This window comes from Pseudophryne corroboree, chromosome 2 (genome assembly GCF_028390025.1).
Source record: "Pseudophryne corroboree isolate aPseCor3 chromosome 2, aPseCor3.hap2, whole genome shotgun sequence".
NCBI classification, from domain to species: domain Eukaryota; kingdom Metazoa; phylum Chordata; class Amphibia; order Anura; family Myobatrachidae; genus Pseudophryne; species Pseudophryne corroboree.
The window spans coordinates 898,581,935-898,598,121 of NC_086445.1; the positions used below are offsets into that span (position 1 = coordinate 898,581,935).

Sequence of the window (16,187 nt, forward strand, 5' to 3'; positions counted from 1 at the left end):
GTGATAAGAGTGGAGAAGTGAGCCAGTGGAGAAGTTGCCCATGGCAACCAATCAGTATTGAAGTAACATTTATCATTTGCATACTATAAGATTATACAGAGCAGCTGATTGGTTGCCATGGGCAACTTCTCCACTGGCTCACTTCTCCACTCTTATCACTGCTTGATACATTTACCCCATAGAGTGAATACTGAGCAATGTATAACATCTCAATATTAGCTCTAGAGGTTCTTTAAACACATTTTAAAGCAAATAACAGCAGTGTACTAAGTAGCCTAGCCCAGTGGCGGATCCAGGGGGGAGATGGTGCCCCCCCTGTCGTTTAGAAGAAGATTTTTTTTTTTATTGATAGTGCACGAGTCCGACACTGTAAGGGAAATGGAATGCTCCAATCTCCGCGGCGGCCCCTGCAGTACGGGGGGAGATGGTGCAGTCCTGTTGCTAGACTGCACTGAAGTCCCCCTCTGTCCGGTCCGCATCCTGCTGCTGAGTGCCGTCCTGACACCCGTGCTGCTGCCAGCTGCTGTGCGGCGCTGGCAGCATGAAAAGCCCACTCCCCCCTTCCCTCACCTGTGTCAGTGGCTCGGTACATATAAAAGGAGGGGGCGGAGCTACACGGACCGGAATGGGCGGGGCTAAACGGGACAGAAGGGGCGGAGCTACACGGACCAGACTGCTGCAGTGCTGTACTGAGGGAGACAGTGGCTTAGGTAAGTGGTGGGTGACAGAGAAATGTGTGTGTGTGTGTGTGTGTGTGTGTGTGTGTGTGTGTGTGTGTGTGTGTGTGTGTGTGTGAATTGTGTGTGTGCGCACACATTTTATGGACGCTACTACTGGGGGGGTGCATTACGTGTAAGGACGCAACTACAGGGGGGGCATTACATATAATGACGCTACTACTACTGGGGGGGCATTACGTATAACGACTCGACTACTATTGGGGGGGCATCACATGTAAGGACGTTACTACTACTGGGGGGGCCATTACGTGTAAGGACGCTACTACTACTGGGGGGGCATTACGTATAAGGACGCTACTAGAGGGGGGGCATTAAGTATAACGCTACTACTACTGGCGGGCGTTACATGTAAGGACGCTACTACTACTGGGGGGCATTATGTATAAGGATGTTACTACTACTGGGGGGGCCATTACGTGTAAGGACACTACTACTACTGGGGGGGGCATTACATGTAAGGACGCTACTACTACTGGGGGGCATTAAGTATAAGGACGCTACTACTACTTGGAGTGCACTACGTATAAGGACGCTACTACTACTGGGGGAGGCATTACGTATAAGGACGCTACTACTACTGGGGAGGCATTATGTATAAGGACGCTAATACTACTGGGGGGGCATTATGCATAAGGACGCTACTACTACGGGTGGGGCATTACGTATAAAATAAATAAGATTGTGCTACATTTTGGCGTAAATTTAAATGGGGGTACTATCGTGTTGCCATGCCCCTTACTTGTGAGACCACACCCCTTTTCGGGCGCAAATTTATAGTTTGCAGGGGGGCGCCGAACACCCTAGCACCGGCCCTGCTGCAGCCAGATCTCCATATCTGACATCAGGTAAAGGTCCGCTCCCCATCCTACCCCTGGTACCTTCCGTCCACTCTTCTCAATGCCAGTACCAGGGAACAGTTTCCATAGCAGGGGGCCATCAACAGTGTTAGTGTGGGGGTACAGGGGTGGTATATCAGGGGGTAGGGGTAATTCTTTGTGTGCCCCCCACCAGCCCACTGCGCCCATCGATGTCATTGCCCCCCCACCTAGAACCTACCTGCCAGTTCAGTCACAGGGATCCCCCTGCCCCCTTCCCATCCTGCCTAGCGTCCCCCACCATCTCACTGGCCCCCCTCCCATCCCAATGTCTCCCACCCTACCAGCACTGGGTATTCCCTCCCTTATTAAGCCCAGTGTACCCCCTTCTCCAACATAGTGCCACCCCTTCCCACCATGTCAGTGCCTATTTCCCATTCAGCCCAGTGCCCCCCTATATATCATCCACTGCCTCTCCCCATCAACCTCTATCTGGTGTCATCAATTGTCTCTCCCTGTCACCCTTTTAATGTCACCCACTACCTTTCCCTGTCTCCTACTGCCTCTGCTGTCACCTTCTCCCTCTCATCATCCACTTCCTCTCCCTGTCACCCTCTCCTTTCACACACTGCCTTTCCCCTGCATCACTATCTCGACATCCGCCTCTCTCTCCTGTTACCCTCTTCAAAGCATCACCCTCTCCCTCTCCATGTCAACTTTTCCCTGTCACCCACTGTGTCTCCATGTCTACCATTCCTGTCACCCACTAGCTCATGGATACAGCATTCCCTTTGAAGCCACGCTTATTATTGTGGGCCACACCCACTTTCCCAGGAGTGTGCTTGCCTTTGGCGCACAAAGTACCCCCCAAGTCATGGTGCCCCCCCTGTCATTTTTTTCTGGATCCGCCCATGCCTAGCACCTTATATGTGATGGTGCTATTCCTTTTTATTAAGGTTTGCTTTTCATGAGGTCTTTAACAGATAAGCAACATAGCAACTTCCACTCAAGTTTATAAATACAAATATTATCTCCACAATAACTGATAAGACAAGTTACAGGAGAACTCCACCCAAACATTGTTTTCTAATGCCTATTTCGTGAATCTTAACTTGTCTTCACCCTTTTCACAGGCTGCACCGTTTTTTCCATTTACTCAGGCATCATGGTACCTCTCAATCCATGTACTTGCTAACTACAACTTAGAATTGAGCTCCTGTATAGAGACTATGGGGGATATTCAATTATCCCGACAGCAAGTTGGGAGTAATGTATTGCCGCCGGGGGCTATCTAATTAGCCCCGATAAGCCAGCGTGTGCAGCGGTTTATCGGGGATTTTGTTTCACCAGCCTCCGGGCAGGCGAAGCAAAATCTCCAATAACAGCCCCGTTTTCATCGAAAAACTGGTCCATTTCACCCGAAAACACACAGGTTTCACTGAACCTGTGTGTTTACTGAGCTAATCAAATAGCCCAACCGCAGCACCTGAAGAAACATTGTGGGTTTTTTACTCCTGATGTCTCTTCCCCTATGGGGTAAATGTATGGAGCAGTGATAAGAGTGGAGAAGTTGCCCACGGCAACCAATCAGCTGCTCCGTACAATTTTCTAGTATGCAAATTATACATGTTACTTCAATGTTGATTGGTTGCCATGGGCAACTTCTCCATTGGTTCACTTCACTCTTATCACTGCTTCATACATTTACCCCTATAGGGCTAGATGCGTCAGCGCTTGGAGAGTGATAAAATGGAGAGATAAAAAGTAATAATAATAATAATAATCATTTTATTTATATAGCGCTCTTTCTCCAATAGGACTCAAGGCGCTTAACAGATACATAGCATAATATAGTACAGAAAATAATGAAGTACATTTTCATAAAATACAGAAGCATGAAGATACTAAAAGGGACATTATGGAAATGCTTGAGTAAACAGGAAAGTCTTGAGTCTACTTTTGAAGGATTCTATAGTTGGGGCCTCTCGCACTGTTCGGGGAAGTGAGTTCCATTGAGTCGGAGCCGCATGACTAAAAGCTCGACCCCCGGATGAATTAAGTACCAGTCAATCAGCTGCTAACTGCCATGTTACAGGCTGGGTTTGAAAAATGGCAGTTAGGAGCTGATTGGCTGGTACGTTTTCTCTCTCCATTTTATCACTTTCCAAGCAATGACGCATCTAGCCCATTATTGTTTGCTTCTGCCTTTCTTTTTTAGCTTTATATATGCCAGGGACGTGCAGTGAGGTAAATGGCTCAGGAGACACCAGAGCCAGATTTACACACAATGGGGGTCATTCCGAGTTGATCGCTCGTTGACGATTTTCGCAACGGAGCGATTTAGCCAAAAATGCGCATGCGTATGGTACGCAGTGCGTATGCATTAAGTATTTTAGCACGAAACTTAGTATATTTACTCACGTCCAAACGAAGAATTTTCATCGTTGAAGTGATCGGAGTGTGATTGACAGGAAGTGGGTGTTTCTGAGCGGAAACTGACCGTTTTCTGGGAGTGTGCGGAAAAACGCAGGCGTGCCAGCATAAAACGCGGTAGTGTCTGGAGAAACGGGGGAGTGGCTGGCCGAACGCATGGCGTGTTTGTGACGTCAAACCAGGAACGAAACGGGCTGAGCTGATCGCAGTGTAGGAGTAAGTCTCGAGCTACTCAGAAACTGCTAAGAATTTTCTATTCGCAATTCTGCTAATCTTTCGTTCGCAATTCTGCTTTGCTAAGATACACTCCCAGAGGGCGGCGGCCTAACGTGTGCAATGCTGCTAAAATCTGCTAGCAAGCGAACAACTCTGAATGAGGGCCAGTATACAAGCCAAAGGGGTAATGTGAGGCAGAGCTGTAACTAGACATTTTGGTGCCCTGTGTCTGAAAGATAATTGGTGACCCCCCTTTCCCCCTCACACATACACACACATGCATAAAAGGGATAGCTGTAAATAAAGGGACGGGCCTTCATGGGGAAGGGGGCATGGCCACATAATAGTACAAATTCACATTACAATGCATAGTAGAGTCCGTTATCCACATTACACCGCACAGTAGTGTAGTACAGTATAGATGTCCGTCCCTGCTATAATCATTCAGAGGATACATTTTAAACACAGCTGTGACATGACAAAAGTGGCAGCAGCATCCCGATGCACAGAATCCCTACACCTGCAAGGTAAGTCTGCCTCCCCCTCTACCCCCTAATCCTCCCTACCTGCAGTTTGACTCTAATCCATCCCTGCAGCCTAACCCTCCCTCCCCACAGTCTAACTCTAACCCTCCCCCCTTAGTGCCTAACGCTCCCTCCCCGCAGCCTAGCCCTAACCCCCCTCCTGCAGCCTAACCCTTCCCCCTTAGTGTCTAACCCTCTCTCCCTGTAGCCTTACTCTTCCCCCTTAGTGCTTAATGGGTGCTACATACTGGCCGGCTGCCGGCCGAGGTGCCTGACGGCCGATATGGCTGACGGACAACCCGGCGGCGGTGGGGACGGGGGTGACGGGGGGAGTGAAGTTTCTTCACTCCCCTCGTCACCCAGCCCCATAGCTCTGCATTCTAATATGGACTATATTGTCCATATTGGCTTGCATGCATAAACGAGCCGACACCAACGTTGAGTGTAATCGGCCAGTGTGTAGGGCCCATAACGTTCCCTTTTTAGTGCCTAACCCCGCTTCCTGCAGCCTAACCCTAACCCTCCCTTTAGTACCTAAACCTAATGCTGGGTACACACTGGCAGATATATTGGCCAGTCAGTTGGTTGTCCAATATATCTTTTGCTGATCTGCAGGTGTGTACAAGCAATACGTCTGTGAAAGACGCAACCGCCGCGACCCGCCACCCCAACGGTCTGGACACACCTCAGTTGTCCGGACCGCACCCTGCCAACGTCGTTCTAATGCCGTTGGTACGCCCCCTCCCGCCGTGTGACCGCCTCTGCCTGTCAATCAGGCAGAGGCAATCGCAGCCCTGAGTTGCTTTTAGTATCACACTGGACTCCCGGGGTGCGCATAAGCAGTGCAGCCGCTGCGCGTGCGCACTCCACAAAAGGATTCAGTCTACGATCGCTGCTGCTGCAGTGATCCAGTCTGAATTAGCCCCTGTGTCTCTTGAGTTTGCTCTCCCTCCCTCTCTTTCTCTTCACCTCTCTCTCCTTCACACTGTCTCTCTCCCTGACACTCTCTCTCTGACACTCTCTCTCTCCCTGACAGTGTCTCTCTCTCTCTTTCTCTCTACCTCCCTGACAGTGTCTCTCTCCCCCTCCCTTTCTCTCCCTGACACTGTCTCTCTCTCTCTCTCTCTCTCTCTCTCTCTCTGACACTGTCTCTCTCCCCCCCTGACAGTCGTTCTCTACCTCCCTCTCACTGACACTCTCTCTCTGACACTCTCTTTCTCTCTCCCTGACACTCTCTCACTCCCTCTTTGTCGCTCTCTCCCTGACACTGTCTCCCTTCCTCTATCTCTACCTGAAACGGTCTCTCTTTCCCTCCCCCTGGCAAGTCTCTCTCTCCCCCTCTCTCACTGACACACTTTCTCTCCCTCTCTCTCTCTGTCAGTCCTCTTGCTCTCTCTCCCTCTTTCTCTACCTGGCACTATCTCTGACACCCTGTCTTTCCCCCTTTCTCTCCCTGACACCCCCCTCTCTCTCTCTCTCTCTCTCTCTCCCTGACATCCTCTTTCTCCTTGTCTCCCTCTTTCTCTCCTTGACAATCTCTCACTCTCTTGCTCGCCTTTTTGTCTCTCCCTCACCTGGCATTCTCTCACTCTCACTCGCACCACTTCCTCTCTCTTGCTGCTTCCTCTCTCTTTCTCTTTGATACGCTCTCTCTTTCTCTCATTCCCGCTTTTTCCATGAAGCCCTCTCTTTCTCCCTGACCACTCCTCTCTCGCTCCTCTCTTTTTTTTCTCTCTCTTTTCCCCCCAACACCCTCTTTGCTGTATATCATTCAGTGATGTAATCCTGTCACCGCTCCGAACATGCAATCGTTGATGATATAGTCAAAATTGAGATGCATGTACAGACAACAGAAGACCTTGTTAACAACCCACAGGAGCGTGCATCGTTAACGATATTGAACATACACACTGGACAATATTACAATCGATATCACTCAGAAGGGCCAAAATAAGTGATATCGTTTAAAATATTGCCTAGTGTGTACCCAGTTTTAGGGGCATTGTAGTGACAGTGGTGTAGTCCTTTCAAAATTTTGCTATGGGTCCCACAAAATCTAGTTATGCCCCTGCATCCCCTGCAGTGAATTCAGACTTTGTAACAACTTCCTCCGACAGTTTGTTGAGCTACTTTTAAGTTTCACTCTTTCCAGCTGCAGCAGCAGCTCCAGTTCCAGTACTAGCTCCGCCTCTTCTTCACTAGTCAGGGTGGACTGTCTCATTCTATAGCACTGTATGCTGGACCCAGAGCAGCTGCGGAAAGGTAATAGCAGGAGACAGCCAGACCAGGGCGCACTGCATGCATCATTTATTGCTACAAGACAGTGTTTCTGAATTGACGGGTTGCTGCTTCATGGGCTGGGGAAACGGCTGTGTAGCCCACGCTAAGCCCTGCCTCAGTACACTGATGGCCAGGGCAGCGTCTGAAGATGAGTTCAGCACTGCTGGGTCACAAATTTAATAGGCGCTTCTGGCAGATTTGTCCTGGTGGCAGCGGGCGCACTCTGTGTTGCTCCTGTGACAGCTGGTGTCCAGCGGAAAATGGTCCCATTGCCTCTGGGTGTTACGCCACTCACTGCCCCCCGCCCAAATGCAGAGGCTCCTTGTGGTGCTGAGCACTATGGGAGTCAGCTGGCTGGGAGAGACGTCATCACATCTCTTCATGGAGTCTGAAGATACGGCAGGGGTGCGGAGCATCTGGGGAGAAGCTATAGCGTTGCGCAGCAGAGAAGGAGCCAAACGCACCACTACATACAGCACAGCAGGCAGCGCTGCAGTTAAAGGTGGCAGGCGGCAGTGATGGTGGTAAGAGGCCATGCGGGTGCTTCCGGAGGGTGTGCCTACAGTGCACAGGCGCTGTGGGCAAGGCACCGCTGGCACATCGCTAGTTATGGCCCTGCATCTGGGCATTATGCACAGGTGCAGCAGTATATACTGCAGAAAATTTGGTGAGTTTTGCTCAGAGATGTGCAGAAAAGATAGGCATGGGAGGCACTGCATCACCTGCCATAGACTCCATAGTTTTTACTATAAAAATGATTAGAATAATACAAAGAAGATATTTCTGTGGAGACAAGACCTGTTTGCCCTGAGCTCCGCTTATTTAAGCATTATAAAAGCTTATAATCTCCCTCCCTTGGCCCACTGATCATCCCTGCACCCAGACTTGCCTCTGCTGTGCCCACTGAGACGCATGGGTAGCCGCCGCAGAGTCGGGGAGCGTCATTGGGAGCTCCCGCAGACTGCGGCCTATCCTGACCCTTCAAGCTGGGGCCTTGATCCTGCAGCCCGTACCGGCGCGCACCCCCGGCGCCCTGCTCGCCACGGATCGCTGATCCTGCTGGCTCTGGCCACTCAGCTCGCCGCCAGACCTGCTGGATCTGCTGTACCTGCATCCGCCGCTACCCGCACTCACTCGCTCCGGCAGCGCTGGACATCACACCAGCGGCAGGAGACTCCCAGCGGCCATCTTGACTGGAGCCAGCGCTTACATCTTGCTGCGCCCTGCTGCCAGCACAGGTGGGAGAGACAGCTGATCCGACTCCCCTTCAGCGTTGTGGGACCCCAGCCATTTTACATACACCGGGCTGCTCTCCCTTGTTGTGGACCCATCAGAGTGCATCTCCAAATATCCACTGCACTGCTGGGTTGGTGGGTGAGTACAGAGTGGGATCTGTTCCCACTTTTCTTAATTTCCCATACTGACTGTCCCTGAGCCCTGTGTCTCACCCTCACTCCCCTTGCACACCCTTGTACACCCCAGTGCCAACCTAATAAAACCTCCCTGGCTGCCGCTACCCGGAAGTCACCCCGCACCGTGAGAACACCGGGCCGACACCGCAAAAGGGCAGTGCTGCAGGGCCACATTGCCTCTTCCACTCATTGCAGTCAAAGGCTCTATTCTTTTTCTGATTCAGCCACAGTGTTTATCCAACACTCTCAGGGCCCTGGCTTGATCACCACTGAATGCTGATTACTGTTCTTTAGGGTTACCGCCATACCCTTTTCCCACCTCTATTTTGCTCTGTTCACCTAAGACCCCTAAGTTTATGTCTCAGATGTTGTTTCCTCACTTCGTGTGCTCCCATCAGCCCGCATAATTATATATTTCCTTTAATTTACGAGATGACCTGATCCGATTAAGGGCTTATCTGCACGTCTTCCTAGCGGATGTCTATTGCTATCACTACGATTGTACAAGTGAACTGGTGACTACTCCACCCTGCTGCTAAGGGAAGCTCAATTTTGTCTTTTTAGTCCTGCTACTCTTTGACTTCTTGCTCTAGCGTGTGGTTCTCCACACGGTATGCCACAGAAGCGCCGAAAGGCCCCTGCTCTCTCCAAACCCAGTATCATTAGAGCGTTGGAAAAAGCCGGTTCTCTTCCGAAACAAACACCTACAGAAGGAGATACCCTAACCATGGTCGGCGTATCAACTACCAACCCCCCTCTATCAGCTAATGATGTGATCTCTATAGTCACCAAAACGATTCAATCAGAGATGAGATCTGCCCTAGCCGACTTTAAATCTGAGCTTGCCGACCTTGGCTCCAGAACGGACACCCTTGAACAGAAGGTGGATGAAATCTGCCAGAGTGTCATGGACCAAGAATTCACAGATCTCCGAGCTGACCTTGAGTCTTACAAGGACCATCTTGAGGACATTGAAAATCGGAACAGACGAAATAATATCCGCATACGCAACATCCTGGAAATGGAATCGGTCGACTCTCTTCATACCTACTAAGAGGGCCTATTCCTTCAACTGGCTCCTGACATCCCTGCTGATCTTCTACATCTGGATCGAGCTCACAGAGCTCTCCGTCCCAAGCCTCCTTCGACCCAACCCCCTCGGGACGTCATCTTCAGATTTCACTACTTTAGAGCAAAAGAGCAGATCATGGCAGCTGTTAGAGGACTCTGGCCCCATCGACACTTAAAAAACGGAGAGATCTACTGAATGTCACCAAAACCTTGCGAACCCACTCTATAAAATATAAGTGGGGCTTCCCATTTCAGCTTCTAGTCACCAGAAATGGCACGACTCACGCTGTCAAGACCCCAGCCCAGGGTTATGACCGCCTGAAATTGTTTGGTCTCCTAGACGAAGTTCCAGAAATATGTCGACAGCAGACTGTTTCAACGCCTAAGCCTGTGGCACCATCCCGAGACTGGTCCACGGCCAGTAGCAGATCTTGCCACGGGCAAGCAGGACTTTTGCCCGGGGCACCACCTTTCCGGAGGGCGCCGCACCATGGCAAGATCCGCTACTGCTGTGCCCCCCGCTGCCCGCTGTGTCCCCTGCCGTCCCGCTGGTTCCCCGCTGTGAAGGGAAGTAGACGCTACACGTCTAGTTTCCCTTCGTGGAGAGGACCTTTGCTGTGCATTGTGGGACTGACACAGACGCTAGGGGTCATTATTGACCTCTAGTGTCTGCCAGATCCGAGGAGAGGAGCGGCGCCGGCGGAGGTCTGCAGTGGTCGAGAGCGGGGATAGTAAGTATTAATTTTTTCTTTTCTTTTTTCTTTTTCAGCGGCGCTACTCTACTGTACAGGGGGCGTAACTGACCACGCCCCCTGTATGAAGCCACACCCATATTTCCCACCCGGGGCGCCAAAAGGGCAAGAACCGGCCCTGTCCACAGCATAACTGTTTTACTGTTCTTGTTGTTACGTAAAGTTATATTTTGCTTTTTTCTTAATATTAGTTCTTTAGACAGCTTTGACGCTCTATTAATACATGTTTGGCTCCTCTACTGGAGCACTCTTACCCACACATTGAATGATGCTCTTACTTTTTCTTTAATTACTATTTGTTATAGGTAAATATCCGACTTAGGGGTAAATTTACTAAGATGGGAGTTCTATTTAAGATGGGATGTTGCCCATAGCAACCAATCACATTCTACTTCTCATTTATCTAGCACCTTCTTGAAGATAATACCTGGAATCTGATTGGTTGCTATGGGCAACATCACATCTTATATAGAACTCCCATCTTAGTAAATTTACCCCTTAATATATATACCTGTCACATTTGCTCTTCTGTATTTCACTATTGTCTACTTTTTCAATCCCGCTTTTTCCAGCTGTCATTATATACTCTGGATTCATATTCTTCATCTCTTTATCCACTCGTAACTCAGACGTTATTATGTCACTGCACACCCTTTTTCCCCCTTAGGTCATCTCTTTCTTGTACTTACCTAGTATGTTCACTATATTTCAACTGATGCAAATTTTGTTGCTCTTACTCACCCGCACCTCCAGAAGATGGATGTGTCCTAGAGACACTCTCTCTTTCCATCCCGGACCTGTCCCCGCTATAGGAGTAGGTCGCCTTCTCTTTTCTCTAGTTCTTATTTCCTCTCTCTTTATCTTTGGACCTCTTCCCTGCTCTTTCCGCCAGTTGAGGTGTAGATTTTGTTTACTGCTCCGCTCATTTTATTCTGACCCACCATGAAGTTAACTGTTCTGACTCTTAATGTAAACGGCCTCAACTCCCCCACCAAAAGAGCTATGGCCATTCAATATTTCCACAGACATAAGTCTAATATTATAATGCTGCAAGAGACCCACCTTAAAACTCCCCATCCCTCCCTCGCATCTAAACAATATCCCACGGTTTTTCACTCCACCATGAACGCTAAACGTCGAGGCACTGCGATACTAATCCATCATAATACGCCCATCACCATACACGATACTGTTTCTGATCCAATGGGCCGCTTTCTTATCCTCACGGGAACGTACAAACAAGCCCCAATCATATTAGCCTCAGTCTATGCCCCTAATGGTCAACAGGGATCTCTCTACGCTACCTTTTTCAACCGACTTGCTCAGCTACCCCGGGGATTTTAATATTATCATAGACCCCAATCTCGATAGATCTCGTTCTCCTAATACCACCCCCAGACATGCCAAAACATCCAAGACGCTTCTATCACGACTAGCTCTCCACGACCTATATGATGCATGGAGAATACAATACCCCTCTGCTAGAGGATTCACACATTACTCTCCTCCCCATGATCTACACACTCGCATAGATTATTTCTTTATTGATCGTGCTACATCCCAAACCCTTCTCAGCGCTCAGGTCCTCCCTATCCCATGGTCAGATCATCTAGCCATAGAATTGGAAATTTCAACTCATATGGGTCCTCGCCCTACTCGCCATTGGCGATTTACCGAATCTCTCCTCTTGAAACAAGTCAATATTGAGGCTCTTACCACAGCTCTTACGGACTTCTTTACCCACAATAACACCCCTGGTATGCCCCCACCCACTTTATGGGAAGCTCATAAAGCTACTCTTCGGGGTACCCTTATTAGTTTAGCAGCTGCATCTAAAAAAGCAGAGATGGCTCGAATACTGGAGCTTGAAAAGTCACTAGCCTTCTTAACAGATCTCTACCATAACTACCCTAAAAAATGCACTTATTTAAAAATACTCGCTGTTAAGGGACAATTATCGCAAATTTTGTCTAAAAAGGAAGTGCAGACTCTATTATGGGTTCGACAAACTTTTTATGAAAAATCTGACAAAGCCGACACCATCTTAGCCCGTAAGCTCCGCGCTAAAGTGCACTCGCAACCGTATCCTTATGCTGAAATGTCTCAACGGCACTACCACTCACGATTCCCAAGTAATGACTAGGCAATTCCGTCAGTTCTTTGAATCACTCTACAATCTCTCGCATAGCCCCGCCACCCCGCTCCCAGATTTCACCTCTCTAACTCACTATCTGGATTCCTGCTCTTTGCCCACATTATCCGCGATTCAACTTCATACCCTTAATGCAGCGATCACTGATGAGGAAATCAGAATAGCTATTAAATCGCTACGCCGCTCTGCAGCACCAGGCCCTGATGGCTTCACCGTCCTTTACTATAAAAAATTTACTGAGTCGCTGCTTCCTATGCTTCGCCCCCTTTTCAACTCGTTACTGGAGGGCGGCTCGCTTGATGACGCCACCACCAGGGCCAACATTATAATTATCCCAAAACTCCAGAGAGACCCTCTGGAGATGGGCAATTACAGGCCTATCTCTCTTCTAAACGTTGATTTGAAACTCTTTGCTAAAATTCTTGCCATGCGATTAACCCCTATACTGTCATCCTTGGTCCATCCGGATCAGGTGGGCTTCATCCCCAACAGACAAGCCTCAGACAACACGAGGCGTATGATCAATCTCATTCATATAGCAACAACCCACTCGCTGTCGACCCTGGTGGTGGCGCTCGATGCTGAAAAGGCCTTTGACAGGGTCGCCTGGCCGTTTTTGACACAAACCCTCTATCAAATGGGATTTCAAGGTGCCTTCCTCAACGGAATTAAATCTCTCTATCATAACCCCTCAGCCTCCATACTGGTAAATGGCCTCTCCTCTGAACCCTTCCAAATTAAGAACGGTACCCGACAAGGTTGTCCCCTTTCTCTTTTATTCGCTCTTATCATGGAACCTCTTGCCGCGAGGGTTAGACTTAATGACAATATTACGGGTAACAAGTTGGGACACTCAGAACATAAGATAGCACTATATACGGACGATGTAATATTGACATTAACCAATCCTATTGTCTCCCTTCCGACCCTGTTCGCTGAAGCTCGCACTTACGGCTATCACTCAAATTATAATATCAACACAGATAAAACGGAATTTTTAGATATCAATATCCCACGCTCTGATTTAACACTACTTCAAAATGAGTTTCCTTTTCGTTGGCAACCCGACAAACTGAAATATTTGGGGGTTTATTTAACTAAATCTTATCCCCGGCTATACGCTGCCAACTTCCCGAGGTTATTGGCCTCTATTAAATCGGACTTATCTACTTGGGATAAACAATATATTTCATGGTTCGGTCGCACGGCGGCGGTAAAAATGAACGTTCTACCCCGCTTATTATATCTATGGCAGACACTCACAATTCATATTCCCATTTCAATTCTTAAGAATTTACAGCGAGACATTTCAAATTTCATATGGGCAAACAAGAAACCAAGATCACAACCCTATGTTATTAAAGGGTATGCTGTTAGCATACTGCTCGTCGAGATCCAGGCTGTCACAATACCGACACCGGAGTCCCGACGGGGACACCATACAGCAGCCAGAATACCATTGAGCAAGGTGATTCCCCCTCTATGGATGTCCTCGACACCCATAGTGGGAGAATTGAACCTGTGGTGACCGTAGTTCACCACCGAGCCCCCAAGGAGCTTTGTTGCGCTCGCCCCCCTGCCAGCATTCTACTGCTCGGGATGCCGATGTCAGTATACCAAACCTTTATTAAAGACCTGACTAAGGCTCAAATGTATTAAGCTTTAACAAGAGATAAAGTGGAGATGGATAAAGAGTGATAAAGCACCAGCCAATCAGCTCCTAACTGCCATGTCTCAGGCTGTGTGACAGTTAGGAGCTGATTGACTGGTACTTTATCACTCTTTATCAGCAGGGCCGTAACTGGGGGGGGGCTAAGGGGGCATGCGCCCTGGGTGCAGGATTTGAGGGGGCGTCAAGGAGTTACAGAGGAGCAGTTTTGTGTTGTTTTTTTACTGGCAGTGCTGTGCTGCTACAATGAGACAGCAGACATCTCCCAGGGCAATGCATCTGACCCACCTGTCTGCCCGCAACTGGCTCTGATGCTGTGCAGGTCAGCTCCAGTACCTGGGATCTCTCCCATGTTGACTACAGTCTTAAACTCTCTTCTTTGCCATGCAGTGCTGTGACTAGTATGCGGTGCACCATACAAGCTATAGAAGCGCACTGTGCACCCAGTTAGCAGTATCAACCTCCGCTTTGCCTCCCAGATGGGGGGATTTGGTGTAGCATATAGGGAGGTGTAGTGCAGTGATGTAGCGTACCATATAGGGTATGTAGTGTGGTCATGTATTGCAGTATATAGGGGCATGTAGTGCACTGATGTGGTGTAGCATATAATGGGATGTAGTGTAGCATATAGGGTATGTAGTGCAGTCATACCTCCCAACTGTCCCGATTTCCGCGGGACAGTCCCGCCAATTGGACACTGTCCTGCTGTCCCTCCCGCGGGTCGCAGTGTCCCGCAGGCGGGAGGCAGTTGGGAGAGACTGTGATTACCGCTGCTCTGCTTTGAAAAGCAGCCAGTGATCACACTAAATAGATGCCGTGCGCATGCGCACGGCATCTATCAGCACACGGAGGAGAGCCGGGGTTGTCCAGCAGCTCATGGAGCGCTGGACACGCCCCCAAAATGACGAAACGGGTGTCACTGCAATAGGCCACGCCCCTTACCTTACCTTCGGCGTGGTGTGTCCCTCTTCCAAAGGGACAAAATAGGGGCATGAAGTGTAGTGATGTAGTTCAGAGTGTAGGGGATGTAGTATACAGGTAGTGATGTAGTGCAGTGGATAGGAGAATGTAGTGCAGTGATGAAGTGTTATTATATAGTGCAATGTATGGGGACACACAGAGGAGCATGTAATTGAACACGCTGGTGGGGCATGTGACGCATAGGGCATTTGAGGCACATAGCGTAACATTGTCCAGTAGTATCCCCTTTTTTCAAAATTTTTGATAATCTGATTATTTTAGTGTGATAGGGTTTGTTTATTTGTGTGATTTTTATTTATTTATTTTTTGGGGGGGAGGTGTGTGTGTGGGGGGGAGGGGGGTGCCAAATTACTGCTTTGCCCCGGGTGACAAAAATCCTAGTTTCAGCCCTGTTATCAGTATCCACTTTATCTCTTATTAAAACTTAATACATTTGGGCCTAAATGCTGTATGCTTAATGCACTATTATGTGCTTTGAAGAAACCCTGACACTGAAGGGGGACGAGAGTGGGTGACAGAGCACGCTCTTGCAGAGAAGATTACCTGGTATAATCTCTGCAGGCTGTGAGAATCGTGCCTCTGTACACTGATATCGTCCATCCAATGACACTTTGACAGCCAGACAAATCCCTCTAATGACATCCACTTAGCTAGGAGCTAGAGCCATGGACCAAAAAACACTGTGCAGAAATTAGGACAATTATTAATGATAGCATTTATACCATATATAAATACAGTATAGTGCTTATGTGATATCATAGTCCTCTGCATGAGGTCAGGTCCAGGGACAATAATAATGCTAGAATACTCTGGAATTCCCTGTAATATCAGTCACTTATCACAAACCTCAGCTGAGAGGCTGTTTAATAATGACACATTTTTATTCTTACATAAATCCTGAATAATGAGACACCTGAAGAGAATCTGCAGTAAGCTTACGAAGGCCACAGGGTTGACCTTTACATCCATTAAGATTCAGTAAGTGAGAAACGATATTGTGTGGCTTATCTGTATTGCAGACCTAAACGTCACTTGAATAAAGCCAATGGCAAGTAAACTGTTATATAAAGCAAACTGATGAAACAATAAAAGGAAGGCAAAGGGGGATATTCAATTACCCGCACTCACTGCTCAGGTGTAAA

General features: G+C 48.6%; 1 protein-coding gene across 1 annotated transcript in view; it reads left to right on the forward strand.

The window, feature by feature from the left end:
- Positions 1–397: 397 nt before the first annotated feature.
- METTL16 (methyltransferase 16, RNA N6-adenosine) overlaps positions 398–16,187 on the forward strand; it is a 271,853-nt gene continuing 256,063 nt past the window's right edge. The window contains exon 1 of the mRNA XM_063956028.1: positions 398–710. The gene's annotated coding sequence lies outside the window, so the exon portion shown is untranslated. The remainder of the gene's footprint in view (positions 711–16,187) is intronic.